Source organism: Tamandua tetradactyla, chromosome 1 (genome assembly GCF_023851605.1).
Source record: "Tamandua tetradactyla isolate mTamTet1 chromosome 1, mTamTet1.pri, whole genome shotgun sequence".
NCBI lineage: Eukaryota > Metazoa > Chordata > Mammalia > Pilosa > Myrmecophagidae > Tamandua > Tamandua tetradactyla.
In genome coordinates, this window is record NC_135327.1 from 35,309,674 (window position 1) to 35,315,673 (window position 6,000).

At 50.6% G+C, this 6,000-nt stretch overlaps 1 long non-coding RNA gene across 2 annotated transcripts in view; it reads left to right on the top strand.

The window, feature by feature from the left end:
* LOC143684030 (uncharacterized) overlaps positions 1-5,494 on the top strand; it is a 53,889-nt gene extending 48,395 nt beyond the window's left edge. The window contains exon 3 of one of the 2 annotated variants that reach the window (XR_013175796.1): positions 5,348-5,494. This is a non-coding gene — a long non-coding RNA (uncharacterized LOC143684030). Of the gene's footprint in view, positions 1-11; positions 171-5,347 lie in introns of those variants that run through there. The other variant, XR_013175795.1, reaches the window with a different exon arrangement.
* Positions 5,495-6,000: the final 506 nt, after the last annotated feature.

Sequence of the window (6,000 nt, forward strand, 5' to 3'; positions counted from 1 at the left end):
CCATCCCTTAGGGAGGCTCAAGATCTGTCCCCAGGCCTGGTCAGCTCTGGCAACCCCCCAGTCCGCCTCTTGGCTTTGCTGCTGTACCTCTCAATTTCCAGCCGATTCTTCGTGGCTCCCATCAATGCCAATGTCATCTGCTGGGGAAGGAGGGGACATGCAAGTGGACAGGACATGGCCCCATGAAGATCTGGGGGCTCCCTGCGCCTGAGCCACGCCTCTTCTGTGACCCCTGGCAGGACGGTCGGCCCGGGCAGGGTGGTGGACGGAGTCTCTTCCTTTCTTATCTCTGTGTCCCTCCCAAGGGCTGCACAGCTGCCTTGGGCCCCACGCATGTGGGACATGTGCTCACAGGACATAGGACGTGACTAACAAACACCTCAAAGTCACACCTCTGTCCATTTCCCTTTCCGACATGCTGACATGGAGGGCAGCTTCCACCCCGGGCAGGATGGCCTCTGAAGTAGTGGCCTTTCCTGAACTGGAGTGGAGGAGCCTTTCCCTTAGAGGTGCTGATGATTTCCACTCGGGGAGGATGAGGCGATGATGCCACTAAAGAACCCATGCTCTTGGCCATAGGGAGCAAGACCAACTGAACATGCATAGCACGGGTTCGCCTCTGACAACCAGTCCCGAGGCTGGCTCTGAGGGCGCCAGGATTCCAGGGACGGTGGCAAAGATGGTTGTCCTTGTGACCAGAAGGTCCCGGATGAGCACAAGGGCGTCTCCAGGGATGATGCTGAGGGAAATGGCAGACTGTAGGCATCCTGAGGATATTACTTGGGAATGACTTTGGGCTTCATGAGTAGTGGGGATATTGCAAGATCGAGGGGACCTGTGTGCCTGGCCAGGGAGCCTGGCTCTCAGAACGACAATGGCAGCTCAGAGTCTGCTTTGGTTGCACCGCCCTTGAGAATGAAGGATGGAGGCAAAGGAAGAGGATGGAAAGGGCGTGAACATCAGTCCACAGAAATGGTTGCACAAAAATCTTGCATTTCTTCATTTTTTCTAAATCACCTTCATTTTGATGTTAAGCCCCATCTCCCTGGACTGTGGAAAACTCCACTTCTGGTGTCAGGGGCACCCTTTCCTCACTGCTGCACCAGGATGGTTTCAAGGACTCAAGCACTGGAAGACCTCTGGGCACTGACCCCCTCATGGTGGTGGCCCACAATGTCTGGCAGGTGGGTGTCCCTCCCTGCCATGCTTGAGGAGGCCAGGAACTCAGGTGCTACCATCCCCCAGGAGGGGTCCCACAGCCATTCTCTAGGGGAGCCTCCTCCTTGGGGCATCAGAGCCTGAGTCCTCTCTACTTTGGGTCCAAAGTCCTCTCTCTCCTGCCTAGCAGATGGTCTCTTCACTCTGGAGGAACCCCTCCACCCTGCTCCTGCATCCACCTCATCTCTTTACCTCTGTCCTCTTCCTTGGCCTAGGGATCTCGGAAAACAAAGCCAGGAGGTGCCCATGTTAGGTTTCCTCTGAGATAGCCTGAGTCTTGTCTGCCTGGATGGTGAGAGGAAGTAGGAAAAGGGACCCTGGGGACAGCAGGCCAACTATCATCCAGCCACAGCTCAGGCAGCCTCACTAGAAAAGAATGCAAGTCCTTCTCTCCCAGAGAAATGGTTTGAGAATTTCACTTGGTTCAGCTAGAATGGGTCAGCACTGTTTCGGGGTGGGAGCTGGCTCTACTTGGGCTGAGAAGCTCACTTCCAGCAAGATAGGGAGCCCTGGGCTTCCTTCTGCTAGGACAAGGGGGGAGAGTTGGGGAGTCAGAAAAGCAGTCACCTTTAGGGACAGTTAACTTGCAAGTGGAGGTAATAATTTTCCTTGTGTGTGAGATGCGGGGAGGCCAGGCTCTGACTCCACTGGGAGGAAATGCTAAGGTGGACCCATAAGAACCCCTCATTTCTGCAGGTCTAGACTGGGCACCTCTTTCAAGGAAGGTCTGGGTCATGTCACCTCTTTTAAGAAGCATATGTCCTCCTGGCACTGGCATTTTCATCCTAAGAGCAGCATTCTGAGACTCCGCCTTGCTTGGTGGAAGGGTCTTGGCCATGGCAATGTCTTCTCTGCACCGCTAAGCCTTGAGGCAGGAACCAGCCTGTCACCCAGCATCCCCTCCCCAAGGCGAGCAGGGCTATGCACGCCTCTCAGAGTCACTATGGTGAGGGCAGCACTGAGTCCCTGCCCTGTGCTAGCCTTCCAGGATGGGTCAGCATGTTCTATATTGCCAGCAGCAGAGAGCCTCCTGTTGGCAGTTGTGTGGAAGAAGGGATTTTACCAGTTCATTCAACTGAGCAGTGCGTTGTAGGTCAGGTATGGCTTGCTCCAGGGCACGAATGATGTGGCCAGGGCTGGGTTCCTCAATACCCTCCAGCTCCATTTCCAGGCAGCCCCTTTCCTCATGGCCCCAAGAAAGCTGCTGATACCTCCTAGGTATCGACCTTCATTCATGTTGAGCAGAAAATAACAAGTCGTGTGTTGTGCTCCCATGGAACAGAATGGACACTCATTTTCTCCAGCAAGCCCCCTTTGCATTGTTTCTGACAGGGTAAAGGTCACGTCCACAGGACTAGTTCCCATCCTGGGAACTCATGAGCGGGGTATGGGACCATTGGGAGGTTGGAGGCCCCAGAGTGGAGGCAGGGTGGGCACTGGAAAGCAGTTGGCACCGACCCCCTGGAGACACAGGGGTCATTTCCTCTAGTCTCTAAGTGACCCCTGAGGCAGTGCTATTGCAGGGAACAGGAGCTAGCGACCTAGATGCCTAAGCCTGTGGGTGTCCGTCTTTGACTTGCCCCCTTCCAGATGGGTTAGAGGTGCTCTAAGTGGTTAATCTGGTCATCCCAAATCCGGGATTCACACATGACAGGTCTATCCAACTCTCACTAGACCAGTGTCTTGTCATTTGAAGATTTCTCTTTTAAAAAATGTATTAAAATGTACTTGTTAAAGTTAGTAATATGAATTAGCCTAATGAAATTTATCATTTTTGAAAACTATTAAAATTAAAGTTTACTCTCTTTGGTGTCCAGTTCTGGTGACACCCCTTGAGAATCGATGGCGTCAGCTCTGCTGCAGCCCTCCCCCAGCAAGGAGGTTCCTGCTCCCTCCTTGTGGCTTTGCCTCATGAAGGTCCCTTTCTAAACATTGAGATGTGTCATAGACACAGCAGGACGGTGCTTTGCATTTCTAGAAAACACACAGTGATCCAAAGCAGCAGTGAGGCGTGCATGCCTCAGTCATCGTTCCCCCACATCCGCCTGAAAAGTGGCACCTGTGTGTGCAACAGATGGCTCCTTCCTTTAGGGGTCATCCCTGGAGCACTTACTGACCGCCACTGCTCTGGAGTGGCTCACAGCCCAGGGGTTTGTACCCCCCACAGTGCAGGCAAATCACAGCAGGTACCCAGGGTCTCAGGGAAGCAGGACTTGAAAGCAGCATGTGGCTTAAGGCTGGGGCAGCACTGATATGGGGTGTGTGAACTCAAAGTGCAAGCATCAAGGAGGGTGATCAAGGAAAGCAGATTAACATATCCCCGCCAGGCTGACTCGTACTTTTCCGGCCCAGCATCCCTCTGTTTCCACAAGGAATATTAAACAAATGAAATGTCAAGTTGGTGAGAGATGCTGTGGAAGCTCTTGCTCTTGCATTTATCTTAATGATAAAGTGGCTGCAAGCCACAGAGCCAGTGCGCTGGGGAGCACGTGCAGAGGGAAGGATGTGCCTGTCTCAGCCTCGGTGGCTGCCATAAGGATGTTGGGAAAAGGCAAAAGCCCAGCAACAGCAGGGGATGGTTCAGCTCCTGCCGGTGTACTCATGGCTAGGTGCTCCTCTGGTTGCAAAAGAGAAAGCCCTGTTAAGAAAATAATAATAAAAGAAGGGAGATTTCATTTTTTCTTTTTTTGGTGTGAGCAGGCTCCAGGAATCGAACTTGAATTTCTGGTGTTGCAGACAGGAATTTTGCCACTGAGCCACCATTGCCCAGCCAAGATTTCATTTTTCCTTTGTTACCATGAACCACAGAAATAAAGGGTGGCATGTGGCATCGAAAGGCCACCACTGCACTTGTTTCTCTGTGATCAGAGCTTTAGGGAACCACCTCTGTCTGTCACACGCACAGCCCCTCTGAATTTACTGCCTTTGTGGTTCCCCACTCGGCCTGATGCTCCTGTCCCCTGGTCCCCTGTCCCCTGGTCCCCAGCCCCCACGAGGGGAGAGGTTTCTGCCATAAAGCTCTCAAGTCCACTGGTGAACCTGGAAAGTGCACTACTAAGCAGTCAGATTGTTTTGATGTAGATGGGTGATATGTTGTGCTGGCCTCTCTTTAAATGCTTTAGAGTTGTTTCTGATTCTTTAAGTCCACACTTAGTCACATTTTTCTTCTGCATCTATCTACAAGGACCAATGCCTCTAAGGAAAATTTTAAGTCTTGTCCTCGGTACTGTGTGATTGGGTATGCCCCGCTTTAAACAAAACTTAAACACAAAGACCCAAGTGCTGGAACATTCTCCTTGGTAACCACTATGCAGCTCTCACAATGAAGAAATTAGTGTTCTAGTTTGCTAGCTGCCTGATTGCAATATACCAGAAATGGAATGGCTTTTAAAAAGAGGAATTTAATAAGTTACTAGTTTACAGTTCTAAGGCTGAGATAATGTCCCAATTAAAGCAAATCATTAGAAATGTCCAATCAAAGGCATCCAGGGAAGGATACCTTGGTTCAAGAAGGCCGATTAAGTTCAGGGTCTCTCTCATCCGAGAAGGCATATGGCGAACACAGTCATGGTTTTTTGCCCTCAGCTGGAAGGGCACATGGTGAGCATGACATCATCTGCTAGCTTTCTCTCCTGGTTTCCTGTTTCATGAAGGTCCCTGGGAGGCGTCTTCCTTCTTCATCTCCAAAACACTGGCTGATGGACTCTGGTGCTGCAGCATTCTCTGTTCTCTCTGAATCTCCTTCATTCTCCAACATGTTTCCTCTTTTATAGGACTCCAGAAACTTCTCAAGACCCATCCAAATGGGTGAAGACATGTTGTCATCTAGTCCAGCTTAATAACCACTCTTGATTAAATCACATCATCCAGGGAGATGATCTGATAACAGTTTCAAACATACAGTATTGAATAGGGATTATTCCACGTTTATGAAATGGGATTTTGATTAAACCATGGCTTTTCTAAGGGGCATACATCCTTTCAAACAGCACAGTTAGCATGGACAAGTGACTGCGTCTGACCCTCTGTGATCCCCACTGTCCCTAAAGCACCTGGTTTAGAATCGTGGCGGCATTTTGTTGTCCATCTCCTTTGGTGCGAAGCCCTTCTCGTTCTCCCTTCCTGACAGTGGGGACCACGACACTTCCAAGATGATGGTTCAGGACTCTGCTGGCTGATGTTTGCTCACCATGGGACCAGGGCAGGGTGTCACAGACACATTCCCCCCAGGTGACCAGCACCTACCTGCCAACCACGTGAGTAAAGTGAATCTTCCACTCACCCCAAGATGAGCTGCCCCACAAATCCCTGCCCAAATTGCGGATCCTTGAGAATAATAAGTGGGTGGTATTGTTTTAAGCTGCTAAGATGTAAATGGTTTGTTACACAGCAGGAATAACTGGAAAGGCTAATTCCTTACTTCTGATCACAGTAAACTCGCATGTTACTTGTATGTACAGGTACATACACAACACATGGTCAGGTTCATGTGTCAACTTGGCCAAGTTGTGGGACCTGTTTGTCTGGTTGGGCAAGTGCTGGCCTGTCTGTTTTGATGAGGACATTTCATAGAATTAAATCATGAGCATGTCAGCTGCATCCACAGCTGATTCCATTTGTAATCAGCCAAAGGGGAGTGTCTTCTGCAATGAATGATGCTTAATCTGATCACTGGAAGCCTTTTAAGGAGGATTCAGAAGAGACAGGGTCTTCCTGTTTCGGCTGGTGAGCCTCTCCTGTGGAGTTCGTCCAGACCCTCCCTCGGAATCGTTGGCTTCACAG